At 43.5% G+C, this 18,480-nt stretch overlaps 1 protein-coding gene across 6 annotated transcripts in view; it reads left to right on the plus strand.

The window, feature by feature from the left end:
* The first annotated feature begins 608 nt into the window (after positions 1 to 608).
* Positions 609 to 18,480, plus strand: part of LOC114550131 (uncharacterized) — a 35,805-nt gene continuing 17,933 nt past the window's right edge. Inside the window, exons 1-2 of one of the 6 annotated variants that reach the window (XM_028570702.1) lie at positions 3,877 to 3,956; positions 4,267 to 4,344. The gene's annotated coding sequence lies outside the window, so the exon portion shown is untranslated. Of the gene's footprint in view, positions 867 to 3,876; positions 3,957 to 4,266; positions 4,345 to 18,480 lie in introns of those variants that run through there. The other 5 variants (XM_028570697.1, XM_028570699.1, XM_028570700.1 and 2 more) reach the window with 5 other exon arrangements.

An 18,480-nucleotide genomic window follows, 5' to 3' on the forward strand; every position in this document is an offset into this window, starting at 1 on the left:
TATTGATGACATTCATTTTCACTAGAATGTTTTACTGATGTGAAATATGAAGCATATCGGGAAAATGAAACTGGGTAGCCTACTTAAAGGTCTGGGGGATCAGAAGCCGTCCAAAGACATAGGCCAAATGCTTTCAGTTACAAACAAAATTACCATAAAGTTAAAAAAAAAATTCACCAGCTTATAGGCTACATTTATCATAACGTAGGCCTATACTTTCTGTAGGATAGCCTCTGTAACCACTAGTTTTCATAATGTCTGCATGTGTTTTTATGACTGCACTTACCGGGACAGCATGTAGCCTATTATATTTGAATGACTAGAGTTGACATCTAAGAAGACATAAGACCAATGTTCACGTCTAAAATGTGTACAAAGAGACTCTTGTTTTAGCTAACAATATCTATCCAATAAATCGGGTCGCCTGCGTGTGTGTGTGTGTGCGTGCGTGCGTGCGTGTGTGTGTGTGTGTGTGTCAAACATGCTTCACAACACCACCATTCATCCATCCATTGAACTCCTCCCAGCGATGAGGCAGCAGCTTGTGACAGGGACGTCAAATGAAGTCAGACGGTCGGAGGGAGTTGACCACTGACCCCGTTGATTAGATATGGCCGCTGTAATTGGCCGGCTGTGTTTTCCATCATCAGGCATTACGGGCCACTTTGCAGGCCAGCGCCATTAGCGGCTCTCCTAATCCAGGAAGCAGCAGAGCGCCTGGGTCTTCTCTGTTTCTTTATTACCGGCGTCATTTCATATCAGCAACGACTCACTCGGCCTTCGTGAATCGAACGGCGGCCGTCAGCCAGTTCGTCTGATTGGCTGTTCAGCCTTAAAACGAGAGTGGGGAAAACAAAGAAGCGACTGTGAGTGGCACACAAAAAGTCTCCTTTCATTTTTCATCTGCTCTGTTTTAATCCAATACGCAAAACAGCTGTCAAAACGGGTCCAAAATGACGTTATGTTCCTTAAAAAAAACAACAACACAGGTTTGAAGAGCGGAACAACTATTTTTCCCAGTATGCCCATAAGATGGCAAACGTACAACAAGATATAGGCTACATAACTACTTGTGTAGGTAGCCTATATATAGACCATAGTAGGATTTGCTCTGTGAGAACAAAAAAATGATTTTTTTCTGTGTTCATGTCTTGCTGCCTCTCAGGGAGATGGTCTGCTCGTTTATTGGGTTCAATGCATTAGCAGCGTCTATAGGGAGGCTGTGTAATGAGGAATGAAAGCTCTGGACCGCTGGCTGAAGCTTTTAGCTGCTGCTTTAACGATCGCAGAACAGGCTTTCCTATTTTTGGATGGCACTTAAATGAAATATTGTAGTATCGTCTTTCAGCGGCGGCGCCAGGGAGGGGCTAGGCATGCGCGTGTGTTATTATGTGTGTGCTTGGCTGTGTGTGGTGTATTTGGCCTGCTGCGTTAATCTTCAGGATCCAATGCATGAGTGCTGCAGTAATGATTGTGTGAACCTGGCTTGTTGGCTGGTAGCTTATTTGAAATATGTTTGATGGGCTAATCAGAGTCCTGTGGTGCTGTTGTATCGGCAACTTTAAATCAATCTCTCTCGTTCGCTCGCTTAGTAAACCGCGGCGGAGGTGGGTGGGCATCTGCGCCAGTGTGTGTAACGTTACCCTATTTGTGTCAAGGGAAACTCCAAATTTCAGAGCACCCTCAAATCACCAGCACAAGAACATCTCTGGCGCGGCCATTGTCGTCTTTCTCTACTAATGTAAATTCGTTGTTTGTTTTTTTCCTTGCACTGTAGATTTGATTAAGGATAATGTAAGATGAGATTTATTTTGTGACTATTTAGTTAACGGATGACTTTTTTTAGGGTTACTGAAATAAGTCACATGTTTTCATTAATTGTAGTTTCATAATGTGTGTGTGTATGTGTGTGTGTGTGTGTGTGTGTGTGTGTGTGTGTGTGTGTGTTGTTGTCCAAGTCCATGACCCCCCCACACAGTAGGCCTACACTCTGGCTCCAGAACCTCTGGCTCATAAACCTATGTTTATGAAATAAATAATTGATAAAAGATCACATGAGTGGTTTATCTTGTTACAGATCAATATCAAACTCTGTCTGTGTGTGTGTTTGTGTATGTATGTATAGCAAACGGAAACTGTATATTATATATATATATATATATATATATATATATATATATATATATATATATATATAGCCTATATATATAGCCTATATATATAATACAGTTTCCGTTTGCTCTTAACTGTTTTCAATACAACAGTATTCATGTGTTCTTGTTACAAGTAAGCAAAAATTCATAATCATAAAATGTTCCATTACTCTGTGTGTGTGTGTCTGTGTGTGTGTGCAGTTGCAGAAAACAGGGGCCAAATATATCCTGCCAACCAAAAATGATTAAATTAATAGCAGTGTGTATATGTTTGTCAGTATGAGTGAATGCATGTGTACCAAGAAGCAGCAGCCAAGACCTCCTGCTAAAATAAAATGAAAGGAAAAGTCCACTTTATAACAACCTGGATCTTATTTCGCATTTATTATTTATCGTGTATGTAGTTAAAGTCATTACAAAGTGTTGCGTTCTTTTTTTTAAATGACCACATCAGTCCACATCTGGAGCTTTAGTTAGGCTGCTGTGGCTGCTGCTGCTAGATAGCTCTCTTGTTACGGCTACTATTCCTGTTCAGAACCCCCGGACCTGTAGGCTACCCCTCTGTACACCTGGACTTGTTCTCCCCTTTTTTTTTTTTGAAAAGCTGGAATTTCGAACATTGTAATAAATCTGTTAAATCTTCTCTGCGTTGTTGTCTGCATTTGGATTCAATTCTGTCTAAAATCTAACCGCTTTAGTTCATCAACACAGTGGTGTGTAAGGTCACGTTATTGAACGTTTCTCAGCTGCTTTTAAAACGTTGTTTTGCAGACCAAATTGTCTTTTTTTTTTTTTAATTGATGCGCGATCACGGGTTTATCCTCATTCATATTTAGATGTAACAATATATACAAAAAATATATACAAAAAAATAGCCGAAAAGTCGGAAGTTATGGTGCGTTCTTTTTGTCTTGTAATCGCGACTAGTAGCTTGAGTGTGACGTCACATCCATGTCGGAAAACGAGTAACCGCGGGGTTGTTGCGTTCTGTCACACAATACTACGAGTCGGAGAAAAGATGGATTTTTGTAACATTTTTAGTAACATTTAGGATTCTATTCACCCAGTTATTGACATATTACACAAATATATTTCACAGTTTGATACATGAAAATTACGTTTTGATTAACGTTCGGCTACTGCTCTGCTTTCTGCTCAAGGCTCAGCTTGCCGTTGTTATCATATAGCAACTGCGCGTCTCTAGCCAATTTCCGCTGCACAAGCTCCAAAATAACTAATCAGGCGGTATTTAACTCTTAATAAGACTGTAGCAACATGCCTATAGGTAGCATTATACAGTGCTATGTGTACCACTTCTTAATTTGGTTACAACAAAGACAAAAGTGCTTAAAATTGTAGAAAACCACAATGTTTACTACGTGTGATGCACGACGTAGCCATCTTTGAAAGTGAACTCGGGGTCCTCTGAGTTCAGACGACTTGACGAGTCGTATATACGACCTCGGTTGCGTTCTTTTTGCAACTTCCGGTTCGTAACTCCGGAAAACAACTCGTAAATCGACTCGGTGGACAAAACGAACGCACCATTAGACAGAAGTACAGAGAGTCTTTGTGCTACCAAGATGATGCACCGCATTGTCTCGTTGCATTGGTGTGAACCATTGACATATATAAAAACTGGCAGCTTTCAGAGCGTTGTGAGTAACTGGGGGATTCATCTCGTTTCGTCGCTACTCTTTGGTCTGAACTCGCTATGCACCCTCCCCCCACACATACACACACCGATACACACGCTGATGGTGAAATGAAGATTGGTTACACCTAGCGATACAGAGGGAAATTGTAAGTAGTTTTTAATGACCTGCTTACCTTTAGCTACGTTTTCTTGAGGTAAAGGAAAGGGGATATTTTGGTTTGCTATGGAAAACTAAAGTCTAGCTAGAGTGAACGAGGGAAACACAAGAAATGGTTAACTTAGCAAGCTAATCACAACTCTTTATTCATTGCCAATAATATAGCCTTTCCTATCTCTGTAGTAGGCCTATTTTAAAACAATATCAATCCCCATACAATGTTGTTGTCACTGAAAACTAAAGTCATAGGGTCCCTGTTAATGCTATTGTACCGTTGTATCCTTCAATTCATGGAGCAGATGAGATGGATATTGGAAGATATTTCAGCAGAGAGAGAGAGAAGCAGGAGATTGGCAGAGCAGTTTATTCTGATTGAGGTCAGTAGTGGTCTATAGGTCTAAGGATTGTTTGGGTTTCTTCTAACTATAAGCATTTGTTGACAGGTCTAGGTGCTATGCATAGCCTAGACTAAATTATTTCATTATATTTATTATATATGCTAGCTATATTCTAACCAATTTAACTTTCTTCATTCATTGGCTGTGATAAATTAAATAAATATGTAGATGTTGCCTAAATTTAGGCTAGGCTAAAGATGAGCATATGCCCACAGATACAGGTGAAAATAAAATGAAAGCAATCCTACATAAAGTATATACAGTATAGACAGTAATCATTACTCCAAATCTTTTATTCCTTCCGCCATCAGGTTATTGTATTTAGACAATAGCCACTTTAAATAGGATCCCTATTAATATCTTACATGATAAAGTATGCAGTGATGCCTATTTTTTTCATTTTCTTGTACTGCTTTTTGTCATGTTTGTTTAACTTACCAACTTACTAGCTGTCTGGCCTCTTTGTCTGTTTTTGGACATTTTGGATGTTGTTTCATGTGACCAATTTGTATTTCGAAGTCATATAATTAGCTTTTTTTTTATCTTAAAGGATAAGACAGAAGGAACAGAGTAGAAATGGAAGAAGAAGATATGTCTGTCACTTTTTACTTGTTAACATCTTGGTTTCTTGACTGATTGTTGATATAAATGTAGCTCTAATACGTACTAACTAGTAACGAAAGATGTGAGTGCAAAGATTTTGTAAACGCAAGTTACAAATACCCTGGGGGCTAAGCCCCTCCCTGTCTTTAAATCCTAGTGATGTCCCTGGGGGAGACAGAAACTACGCACTATAGCTTTAAGTACAGTATTACCTAGCTGTGATGGATGATACTTTCCACCAAAACTGCCATTGTAAACATCCATAGATGGATGGATGGATAGATGGATACTTTATTGATCACCAAGGGGGAAATTAAAGGTCCCAGTAGCTTAAGACATCACACACAACATACACATACGTCACAAACAGGATTATTGATAAAAAAAAAAGTAGAAGAGAAAAAGTAAAAAAAAAAAAAAAAAAGAAGACACGTAATCACATTACAGTTTAGCTACAGACCAACTTCTTGGTTCAACTTTGACCGAATGCATTTAAAATAATGTATTCATTTATTCATGTATTTAAAATGCATGTGTGGTGGTTTAGGTCATCTGGAAAATGGTTGGCTTGCTTACAACCTGTCCGATAGCGTGCCTGTTCCTGTTTGTGGCCATGTTAGGGTCAGGATCAGAAATTTTGAAAATTATAAAATTGCGTCTGGGCTCCAACTAGTAAATAGGCTACTGCAATGATATTCTCTCCCTCGTCCCACCTAGTTAATACCAACAATTGGTTGGCTATTCTCGTGTGTGTGTCTGGATGTGTTTAGACCAGTGGTTCCAACCTTTTTTTGGGCCAGTGCCCCCCTATCCATAACCCAGGTCCCTAAAGCCCCCCATCAAATAAGTTGTAGATGTGGCTAGTTGCCCCAAATATTAATGATTACGCCCAAATATTAGGCCTATTATTGTTGTTACTATTGTTATCACAAATAATCAAAAAAATCATATAATTGAATGACAATGAACATATTTATTAGTTTCCCATGTGTCAAAAACCCATGTGAATATAGAAATTATATTTACAGGTGTTTAAAAAAAAAAATGCAACCATTTGACATTCAATTTAAATAAGGTAACAGCAGCACGGAACGACTAGATATGTAACATTCAAACTTTAATAAGGTAAACAAACACTAACAGTAGCCAATCAGAAACAGCTAGCAATTTAACATTCAAATCTATTTTTCTTTCTAAATCTATAATCGAATTGTTCCAATGGAAACCAGGCTGGCACTTATCAAGGGGTAAAAGCAGAATGATTTACTTCCAAATGGAAATAAGTTTACAACCTTTAAAAGTTAGTGAGAGCCCTTTTTTGATGTTTAGAAGAGTCCAGGTTAGAAGAGTCCAGGTTAGAAGAGTCCAGGTTAGAAGAGTCCAGGTTAGAAGAGTCTATGTTAGATGAGTATAGGTTAGAAGAGTCTAGGTTAGACGATTATAGGTTAGAAGAGTCTAGGTTAGACAATTATAGGTTAGAAGGGTCTAGGTTAGACGATTATAGGTTAGAAGAGTCTAGGTTAGAAGATTATAGGTTAGAGTCTAGGTTAGAAGAGTCTAGGTTAGAAGATTATAGGTTAGAAGAGTCTAGGTTAGAAGATTATAGGTTAGAAGAGTCTAGGTTAGAGTATAGGTTAGAGTCTAGGTTAGAAGAGTCTAGTAGGGCTGGGCGATGTGGCCTAAATTAAAAAAAAAAAAAGAAATCCGATTTAAATAGATTTTTTTTCAACAACGATTAAACAGATGCGTGAGATAAAGCAGTTTTCACACATACAGGTAATTCACTTCTTGTTCCTCGCTAAAAGTTCAAGTCATTTTAACCTTATTGCGCAACCTTGCCCCTATTTTCACCTGTCGCTGAATAACGTACATTAACATCCCATGGTCTCTTAAATGGAGCATACCTGTAGCAAGCTCCTTTGTTGGAACTAGCGGTAAAAACAAACGTCGAAGAGGAGCTCCGTGCTACAGAGCGGCGATTGCTAGTAGTTTAAGCCGCTACAGACCTCCGTCACAGCTCGGTCGTATCAGCGGCATTTAGTAGATGGCCTCTGGTGCCCCGCATGGTGCCCCGTCAGGTCAGCGGTACTTGGTGGTTCAGTTATCCGAGAATAGGTGACTCTGAGCTCGAACTCTGTTCGAATTATACCGTGGCCTTTGGGGGAGCCCACTTTTCGTGCGCTTGCGACTTACAAAGATACATAACCGCTACAAGTGTATGCACTATACAGGATTTACTCTATTATACTTTATTGACAGGAATTGATAGGTCAAACAGCCACCCACAAATAGCCTAGTCTATAAACAAAGCATCAGGCTGTCTTTGAGATTTCACGTGAACAACGGTTAAAGTTACTCAGGCTACCAAAGAATACCATAATTCCTCCGTTCAATTAGGCCTCAGCGACGCACCCCCTGCCTCCATCCTTAACTGTTTTGCCAGCAGCGTGTTAGCATTTGACCAAAGTGCTGTGTGTCCACAGTGTGTGCACTGTGCAGACTTACAGTATTGCCTGAGGCCTTTTGGAGGAGCAACACTTACGTTTTAGTTCGTGATCTTCCTACAGGGGGAAAATTAAACTGCCCTGTTTTCTTTTTGCCATGGCTATATGATAACTAACTGCAGAATAGAATTCAAGGACTTTGCGCGCCGATTATAAGTTTATATTTTTTCTATGAATCTTTCATGTAGCCTACTAAACATGAGTTGAATTTGCACCGCAGCGCCGCCACGCCTTGATGCTCATGACAAGGATAGCATGTATAGTTCTCTTCAGAGGTGTCAAAAGTATTCACATTCATTACTCAAGTAGAAGTATAGATACTAGGGTTTGAAAAGACTTTTGTATAAGTTGAAGTATCAACTCAAGCTTTTTACTTAAGTAAAAGTGTAAAAGTACTGCTTTCAAAACTACTTAAAGTATAAAAGTAAAAGTAATGTAAGGCAGAGATCTTCAACAGGGGGTCCTCAGAGTCATTGCAGGGGGGCCTCCAAATTATTGTACATTTTTGAGTCTTTAAAAAAAATAAAAATAAAATGCCTTAACATAATTCCAACATAGTATTAGCAAATATAAATTCCCACTGATGATAGGCTTACTGGCCTATAGGTAAGGTAGTCACTAAGATATCAGCCCACAGATACAGTTAATCCTAGATTTACTGTGCCACATATGTAACATTAAAATATGATTTATAAAATCATGGCAACAATTAATATTTTAATAGCTTATGAAAAAACTTACGTAAGAAGGCTTTAGGTTACCCTAACAGTTATTGTAGGCCCAGTTTAATATGCAACTTAATTTCATACAATATGTAGGGGGTCCCTGCTACATCTCGCTTTAAGTTAAGGGGTCCTTGGCTTAAAAAACGTTCAAGACCCCTGATGTAAGGGGGGGAACTGCTTAACTCTAAAACGCGGGGACAAAATCCTATGACTATAATAATGTTACAGTATATTAAAATCATACCTGCAAACTCAGAAGGGCTGAAAAAGGTGACACGTAGGCTACATCTCTTCTGTGTAACGGCAGCTACAGTCTGGTGTCAGACTCCTCTCCAGTGAAATATAGACACACTTTTACACCGTTTAGCTCTCAGCATTTTATCATGTTTACTCCATCTTAGGGCTGGGCGATATGGCTGAAAACTGTATCACGATATCAGTGTTTCATATCGGTCGATATCGATAATTATTGATATTTTTATGACCCATTTAAAATAAGGACCAGGAGAAAAATATTGTACATTTAAACATTTTTATTTTAAACTTAAACTTCCTCTGATCATAATCTCCTCAGTTATTGAGACAGAAATGTCAACACAATCATGCAAAACTCAAATAATTAAAATGTAAACATAAGTCTAAAGTCAAAATGAACACTTAACAATTATCTCTTAACATTTAAGGTGCAAAATGAAAAGAAAATGTAAGAAATGCTTAATAAAGTGTAATAAAATAGTGCAAAGTGTTAAATATAAATAAAGAAAAACCTGAGAATTTAGTGCAAACTTAGTGCTAGGAAGTTCACTAGCTGTTCACCTTCTGGTGAATAAAGGGTTTTAAAATATGTGCAGTGTTTTGTAAACAAAGAAAACTGAGGTAGACTGATGTACAGCTGTAACATAAATAACAAACCTGATACAGTACAGTAACATTGTTAGAAACCTGCAGAAATATGAAAAAGTAACGAACGAGTCTTCAAGTTATTCTTCCTCTAATAATACTTGAAGATGAACTATTCAAGTATGTTTTCAGTCCAGGTTTTGTGCTAGGAACACCAGCTGGTTGACCTTCTCTGGGTCTAAAGCTGCCCTGGTGCATGTTACAATATTACCCCCAGTACTAAAAATTCTTTCTGAGGGGGTGCTGGTGGCTGGGATGCACAGGTACTTTTTTGCCAGCTGAGACACTCTGGGGAAGTTGCGTTCATGTAGCCTCCACCAGTCCAGAGGGTTAGACTCACTGTCTGCATCAGGGCACATCAGGTACCTTTCCAGCTCACTCTCCACTTTTTGTTTTTCAGTGAGAGGCAAAGCATCATCTTCTTGGCACTGTTTTTTGAAAAAGCTCCCCAATGTCTTGCGTTGCTTCTTTACGCCCAGTGGCAGAGGTGGTCCGCTGACAGCTCCTTCTTCTGCACCTTGCTCTGCTGCTCCCTCAGAAGGCCCTGCATGTGACTGGCCTTGGTCTTCATCCATGATCTCAGACACAGCTCTCATTTGAATGGCCCCTACCTTCTCTGGTCTGACGTACTGGACTTTAAACCTAGGGTCCACGAAGGTAGCCATGTCAAGGAGATCATCTGTGTCAGGGTCAGCATATTTCTCATTGAGATAGGTCATAATCTTTGTCTTCAGCTCTTTTGTGAGCTGAGTGTCCCCCTCATTAACTTTCAGCAAACTGGAGCGGAAAAGGTGGAGCACAGGCTTCACGTACGAGACAGTCACATATGACTCCCCAGAAAGGGAGTCTGTGAACTCCAGGAGAGGAGTTAAGGCTGCATGCATTGACTCAAGGACGTAAATATCCTGCCACGTTGGGATCAGGTGCCTGTTGTTTTTGTCAGAAGACAGAACTTCAGTGATGGCCTTTTGTTGCTCTAGGACTCTTGCCACCATCTTTTGTCTTGAGCCCCACCTGGTTAGTGACTCTGTGACCAGCTGGTGTGTGGGAAGATTGAGAAGTTCCTGGGCTTTAGAGAGCACACTCTTTTTCTTCCACGAGTAAGAAAAGGCAGATACCACTTTCTTGCACACACCTACAGCCCTCTCCACTCTTTTATCTTTTCCTGCAGCACCTGCAGAAAAACAATGCCAGTGTTAATAACTGATAATAGATCACACACACACACACACCGTGAACCATCACCTTATCGTGGTGGAGAGGTTTGTGTGTCTCTGTGAACCTGAGGGCTGTGTTGTCTGGAGCTTTGTGCTCCTGGTAGGGTCTCCCAAGGCAAAGTGGTCTCAGGTGAGGGGCCAGACAAAGAATGGTTCAAAAACCCCAATGAAGAAGCAAGGTAGAGATGGAGTGACCCTGCCCGGAGGAAGCCCGGGGCCCCCGTCTGGAGCCAGGCCCAGACGGCGGGCTCGTCGGCGAGCGCCTGGTGGCCGGGTTTGCCACGGAGCCCGGCCGGGCACAGCCCGAACAAGCGACGTGGCTCCCATCTCTCCAGCCCATGGGCCCACCACCTGTGGGAGGAACCGTTGGGGTCGGGTGCGATGCCACATGGGTGGCAGTGAAGGTCAGGGGCCTCGGCGGACCAGACCCGGGCGGCAGACGCTGGCTCTGGGGACGTGGAACGTCACCTCTCTGTGGGGAAGGAGCCGAACTGGTGCGGGAGGTGGAGCGCTACCGATTAGATCTGGTGGGGCTTACCTCACGCACAGTCTCGGTTCTGGAACCATACTCCTGGATAGGGGTTGGACTCTTTTCTTCTCCGGAGTTGCCCAGGGTGTGAGGCGCCGGGCGGTGTGGGGATACTCACAAGCCCCGGCTGAGCGCCGCTGTGTTGGAGTTTACCCCGTGGACGAGAGGGTCGCCCCCCTCGCCTGCGGGTTGTGGGGGGAAAACTGACTGTTGTTTGTGCATATGCACCAAACAGGAGTTCGGAGTATTCGGCCTTCTTGAGACCTTGACTGGAGTCCTGCATGGGGCTCCAGTGGGGACTCCATTGTTCTGCTGGGGGACTTCAACGCACACGTGGGCAATGATGGAGACACCTGGAGGCGTGATTGGGAGGAACGGCCTCCCTGATCTAAACCAGAGTGGTTGTTTGTTGTTGGACTTCTGTGCTAGTCATGGATTGTCTATAACGAACACCATGTTCGAACATAGGGATGCTCATAAGTGTACCTGGTACCAGAGCACCCTAGGCCAAGGTCAATGATCGATTTCATAATCGTTTCATCTGATCTGAGGCCGTATGTTTTGGACACTTTCGGGTGAAGAGAGGGGCAGAGCTGTCAACCGATCACCATCTGGTGGTGAGTTGGGTCAGGGGTGGGGAAGACTCTGGACAGACCTGGTAAGCCCAAACGTGTAGTGCGGGTAAATTGGGAACGTCTGGAGGAGGCCCCTGTCCGACAGACTTTCAACTCACACCTCCGCGGAGGAGCTTCGTGCATCCCTGTGGAGGCTGGGGGCATTGAACCCGAGTGGACAATGTTCAAAGTTTCCATTGCTGAAGCTGCGGCGAGGAGCTGTGGTCTTAGGATCTTAGGTGCCTCAAGGGGCGGTAACCCACGAACACCGTGGTGGACACCAGTGGTCAGGGAAGCCGTCCGACTGAAGAAGGAGTCCTTCCGGGATATGTTATCTCGGAGGACTCGGAGGCAGTTGCAGGGTACCGGGGCCCGAAGGGCTGCAGCCTCTGCCGTGAAAGAGGCAAAGCAGCGGGTGTGGGAGAAGTTTGGAGAAGACATGGAGAAGGACTTTCGGTCGGCACCAAAGTGTTTCTGGAAAACTGTTCGCCACCTCAGGAGGGGGAAGGGGAACCATCCAAGCTGTGTACAGTAAGGATGGGACACTGTTGACCTCCACTGAGGAGGTAATAGGGCGGTGGAGGGAGCACTTTGAGGAACTCCTGAATCCGACTAATACGCCCTCTATGTTAGAGGCAGAGCTGGAGGATAACGGGGATTGTCGCCGATTTCCCAGGCGGAAGTCACTGATGTAGTCAAACAACTACACAGTGGCAAAGCCCGGGATTGATGAGATCCGTCCCAGAAATGCTCAAGGCTCTGGGTGTGGAGGGGCTGTCCTGGTTGACACGCCTCTTCAACATTGCGTGGAAGTCTGGGACGGTGCCAAAGGAGTGGCAGACTGGGGTGGTGGTTCCTCTTTTTAAAAAGGGGACCAGAGGGTGTGTGCCAATTATAGGGGTATCACACTTCTCAGCCTCCCTGGTAAAGTCTACTCCAAGGTGCTGGAAAGGAGGGTTCGGCCGATAGTCGAACCTCGGGTTGAGGAGGAACAATGCGGATTCCGTCCTGGTCGTGGAACAACGGACCAGCTCTTCACTCTCGCAAGGATCCTGGAGGGAGCCTGGGAGTATGCCCAACCGGTCTACATGTGTTTTGTGGATTTGGAGAAGGCGTATGACCGGGTCCCCGGGAGATACTGTGGGAGGTGCTGCGGGAGTATGGGGTGAGGGGTCTCTACTCAGGGCCATCCAATCTCTGTATGACCAAAGTGAGAGCTGTGTCCGGGTTCTCGGTAGTAAGTCGGACTCGTTTCAGGTGAGGGTTGGCCTCCGCCAGGGCTGCGCTTTGTCACCAATCCTGTTTGTAATATTTATGGACAGGATATCGAGGCGTGGTCGGGGTGGGGAGGGGTTGCAGTTTGGTGGGCTGGGGATCTCATCGCTGCTCTTTGCAGATGATGTGGTCCTGATGGCATCATCGGCCTGCGACCTTCAGCACTCACTGGATCGGTTCGCAACCCGAGTGTGAAGCGGTTGGGATGAGGATCAGCACCTCTAAATCGGAGGCCATGGTTCTCAGCAGGAAACCGATGGAATGCCTTCTCCAGGTAGGGAATGAGTCCTTACCCCAAGTGAAGGAGTTCAAGTACCTTGGGGTTTTGTTCGCGAGTGAGGGGACAATGGAGCGGGAGATTGGTCGGAGAATCGGGCGCAGCGGGTGCGGTATTGCATTCAATCTATCGCACCCGTTGTGGACGAAAAGAGAGCTGAGCCAGAAGGCAAAGCTCTCGATCTACCGGGTCAGTTTTCGTTCCTACCCTCACCTATGGTCATGAAGGCTGGGTCATGACCGAAAGAACGAGATCCAGGGTACAAGCGGCCGAAATGGGTTTCCTCAGGAGGGTGGCTGGCGTCTCCCTTAGAGATAGGGTGAGAAGCTCAGTCATCCGTGAGGAGCTCGGAGTAGAGCCGCTGCTCCTTTGCGTCGAAAGGAGCCAGTTGAGGTGGTTCGGGCATCTGGTAAGGATGCCCCCTGGGCGCCTCCCTAGGGAGGTGTTCCAGGCACGTCCAGCTGGGAGGAGGCCTCGGGGAAGACCCAGGACTAGGTGGAGGGATTATATCTCCAACCTGGCCTGGGAACGCCGATCCCCAGTCGGAGCTGGTTAATGTTGCTCGGGAAAGGGAAGTTTGGGGTCCCCTGCTGGAGCTGCTCCCCCCGCGACCCGACACCGGATAAGCGGACGAAGATGGATGGATGGATGGACACACACACACACACACACGTCAGTGGGTAAAGCTGCTTCCATACATATATCATAATATAATTATAATATATAATCTCAACTACTGGCTAATAAAATCACCATAGGAACTAACATTGATGACGAGCATTAAAATGACAAAGCTACTCACCAATAGCAGAGTGCAAACGATGGCCAAAACACTGCAGCCGTGTCCAGTTGTTCAGTGAAGTTGCTTTCACTACATTTGCCCCGCTGTCTGTGGTGATGCACACCATTTTGTCTTCAATCAGACTCCAGGACAACAATGCCTCCTTCAAGCCTTCTGCTATCACTTCTCCAGTGTGATCTTCGGGGAAATATGCAGTCTCAAGGCATTTAGTTTTTAAAACCCATTCAATGTCGATGAAGTGAATGGTCAAGCTAATGTATGGCTCAGAAGTACGGCTTGACCACAGGTCAGAGGTTGTTGCAAAGTACTTGGCTGACAATATTTCTTGCTGCACAGATTCTTTGCATATTACATACAGTTTAGGAATGGCAGTCTTAGAAAAGTATTTTCGGCCAGGAAGAACATAGCGTGGGTCAAGCACGTGTATGAGCTTTTTATAACCTGGCTTCTCGACAGTGCTAAGCGGAAGCATGTCTTTGGCTATATGATATGCCACTGCCTCCGTTATATCTTTGTACCGTTTAGATTGTTTGTCATAAGGCACTGATGCAGAGTACCTCTCCATGGTCGTCTGCTGCTTGTGCGGTGTTGCAGCAGCTGCAGAAGTTGTTGGTTGAATACGGCTGTGCTCCAAAGGGTGAGCGCGACTAAGATGGTAAAACAAGTTCGTCGTATTACCAGTCTTGGCGGGGACAACGGTCTTGCATAATTTGCAGACGGCATTGGTCTGACTACGGTCAAACTTATTATATCCAAAAAACTGCCATACTGGCGAGCTGACTTTTCCTCTTTTATTTACAATTTCCTCGCTCGCCGCGGCACTCATTTTCTGCTTATCAGTCGCCGGTTTCTGAGAGGAATCCAGCAGACCAGCACGAGACAAAGAAACAGCGCAACCAAACTTGATACTGTTACACGATTGGCTGTTAGCTTGTCACTCCCTACGTTGCTAGGTTACCAGAGAGAGAGCCTTTTTTAATGCAACTAAACTTGCTGTTTCTTCCACCGAAGAAAAAAAATAATATATGGAACGTTTTATCGAACACATTTTTTATTGATATCGATCACGTGTCTATCGCGATACATATCATTATCGTTTTATCGCCCAGCCCTACTCCATCTTCTAGCTAACGCTAGGCTAACCTGCTTCCAACTGTAGTGTTGACTAGCGTCCCGTGCGGCGATGTTCAGTTCCCTCTAACGTCCGTTTTCGGAGCATCGTGCGGGCACCTAAGGCACCGAAATCCGCGTTGCTATTCGGTCCGGTAGATATCGGTCGTTAAGGCACCGGTGTCGTATTAGCACCGGGTCTGTACAGGTGTAATGGATCGCGTACAAACCAATAGGGTGTCGGAATAGCTATGTTTATACTTCTCATCCAACCACAATCAAATTCTTTTTTGAACGATGACTGACGAGCTGGAATGAAAACAAGCCGAACTGAAATATGAGTAACGAGGCTATTTTTAAAATGTAGGGAGTAGAAAGTACAGATAATTGCGTGAAAATGTAAGTAAAAAGTATGCTGTAAAATAATTACTCCAGTAAAGTATCGATACCCAAAATTTCTACTTAAGTAAGGTAACGAAGTATTTGTACTTTGTTACTTGACACCTCTGGTTCTCTTTATTGAAGTAAATTAGGTTTAAATCGCCGTCATGTGTGAATGAATGTTTGCAATTTTACACATTATAATCCACGATGATCACATTACACAAAACTGAAATTGCACGTCAAAATGACACACTGTTAATATTTTTAGAGACCCCCCCAAATTTCACAAATCACGTTTTCAGGGGAGCCCATGTCTTGAAACTAATAAAACAACTAGTTATTATAGCTAGCTACAGTATGTAATGTTAGTCCCTGTCGCTGACTTGTTGTTTGTGTATCTCTATGACAAACGCGCGGGGGGAGGGATGAGCCCGTTCGGAGCTACGGGACCCCAGAGGGGCGTGTCGGCGGATGTTAAGGAGAAAATCGATTTTCATTTAAACAAATCGACGTTAACTACACATTTGAGTTAATTGATAAAATCGATTTATCGCCCAGCCATAGAGTCTAGGTTAGAAGAGTCTAGGTTAGAAGAGTCTAGGTCAGAAGAGTCTAGAAGAGTCTAGGTTAGAAGAGTCTAGAAGAGTCTAGGTCAGAAGAGTCTAGGTTAGAAGAGTCTAGGTTAGAAGAGTCTAGAAGAGTCTAGGTTAGAAGAGTCTAGAAGAGTCTAGGTTAGAAGAGTCTAGAAGAGTCTAGGTCAGAAGAGTCTAGGTTAGAAGAGTCTAGGTTAGAAGAGTCTAGAAGAGTCTAGAAGAGTCTAGAAGAGTCTAGGTTAGAAGAGTCTAGGTTAGAAGAGTCTAGGTTAGAAGAGTCTAGAAGAGTCTAGGTTAGAAGAGTCTAGGTTAGAAGAGTCTAGTGGTGTGTCCCAAATCGCGCACTTCTGTACTTATACTAACTATTTGAGTGCACTCAAAATTTCACTCGTCGAAGTGTGGTAAATGCAGTGCACTACAAGTACCCGGATGGTGCACTCATAACGGTGAAAAAGTTGAGTGTGGATCGATGGACACTTTCCACACTCAACTGTCGCCATCTTGGCTGCGCAGCGGAAGGGGCGGAGCTAACAAAAGGTGAAAAACTTTCGATAATGGCGGCCGAATAAGCGACAGCGAGACCCAAATGTAAGTTCAACATTAGTCTTTTTGCTATACTTGTTTAACATATACGCAACCTGTTTATGGATGTGTGGTTAATTTTGCAGTCAGTGATGATTTTTTTACCGCGAATTATAACGTTTATTTGCATCGTAATTTGACGTGCTATTAAGCTAGCTAAAGCTAACCTTAGCTAGCTAACAGCGGCGAAGTTACCCGTACTTCTAGCTATGCTCTTTGGTTTAACCACTGGCAAATCGGTTATAACCTAGCTAACGTTACATGTGTTGTGGTATACGGTTGTTGTTTTTAAACTATCGTCCTCACTGCAGACGATTTTAGCGTTAGATGTGTGATCTGGTAAATATACATTAAGCTGCCAACGTTAGTAGGATAGTAATGTTACAGTACGTTAATGTATGTTATGTATATCATATTAACAGTGCAGTTTCTGTCCTGATCTGACTTATATAATCGTTAGGGACACGGACAATGCTGCCAACTTGAGGGAAGTCCTCCTCTGCTGGAAGGAGAACGACCTGGGGGAGGAGAGGGAGGATTTCCCTGCTGGTCTTGTGGACAGCACGGTCCAAAGGCTCTGGCTAAACCACGATCAGATGTACCGCTGGCGAGCCAAAAGAGGAAGACAAGGGCCTCGATGACGGGTCCCCCGCTGTACCGAGGATGTACCGTTAAAGGATCCTGCTGTAGAGTCTGAAGTCCCCCCTCAAATCACTTTCCCCATCAAAATACAGGGCCAGCAATGAATAGAACAATATGATCTATTTAAATGTCTATTGTGTTGCCTCTGCTTTCACTCTTGTATTTTCACTGTAATTAATAGCTATTGCAATAAACACCCTTTACATAAACATATAATATGACTATTTTCTATGTTAACGTTATATGTCAGTTGGACACAATTTTAATTGCTCCAATTTTGCTAAATAACTTAAAATGGCCATTTTTGGTTATTTATTTATTTTTTTACAATGAATTAAGAGCAAAAGCATGAATATTATCATACCTGGATGTTTACGGTTGCATAAAACAGAGGGCAACAATAAAAAGAATCATTCATTTTGATGAACAAGGCAGAAATGTATGGTGACAACAGGTGGTGAGAATGCTCTGCCTTGGGTATAATTCCCAATTTCACAGAAGGAGGAGGACTGAGATGTTTTGATCGTCACTTCCGGTAAGTACATAAGGCAGTGCGCGATTTGAGACAATACTCCCCCGTCAAATTTTACGCACTATGCAAGTAAGTACATAGTGTACGAAGTGCACTTCCCTTAGTGCACTACGGGAAGTGCGCGATTTGAGACACACTATAGGTTAGAAGAGTCTAGGTTAGAAGAGTCTAGGTTAGAAGAGTCTAGGTTAGAAGAGTCTAGGTTTGCTATCGCCTGTCTTGCGAGTAAATAGCAGAAACAAACGTTTGGAGAAACGCAACCCCACATCGCGCTGTGTTTTGAGGAGTTGTGAGAGTCCTGTAGGCTACAGTAAACAGTAACATCACTGCCTCTATCAGCTTCCATAAGAAAGTTTTAAAACACCAAACACAAGCCCTGAACTGCCCAGGAGTTTATGGAACAGCTAAATGTTTGGCAAACAACAAAGCACAGTCGATATCTCTTGCTCGTCTCTTTTTTTTCTCTCTTTCTCCGTGAAATGAAGCTGCCTTCAGGTACAGTAGGAAACGTTGCACCCAACAAAGTGTTGTTTTTCCCTCTTAACATTCGCCGACGGTCCCATCTGGGCTCCCGTAGTTCCGAATGGGCCCAGCCCTCCCCCCGCGCGTTTGCCATAGTGATACACAAACAACATAGCAGCGACTAACATTAGTTATTTTCTTAACTACTCGTTTCATTACTTACTTAACCGTAATATCCGCCAAAATGACCGGCAGCTCATTGTGCTCTGTACCCGGCTCAAAGTCACCTATTTTCGGATTACTGAACTACCGCCTACTGTTAAGAATTAACTAAAAGACGTGTTCGTTCTGATTTCTGGAGGAG

The sequence above is a fragment of the Perca flavescens genome, chromosome 23, assembly GCF_004354835.1.
Source record: "Perca flavescens isolate YP-PL-M2 chromosome 23, PFLA_1.0, whole genome shotgun sequence".
NCBI classification, from domain to species: Eukaryota; Metazoa; Chordata; class Actinopteri; order Perciformes; family Percidae; genus Perca; species Perca flavescens.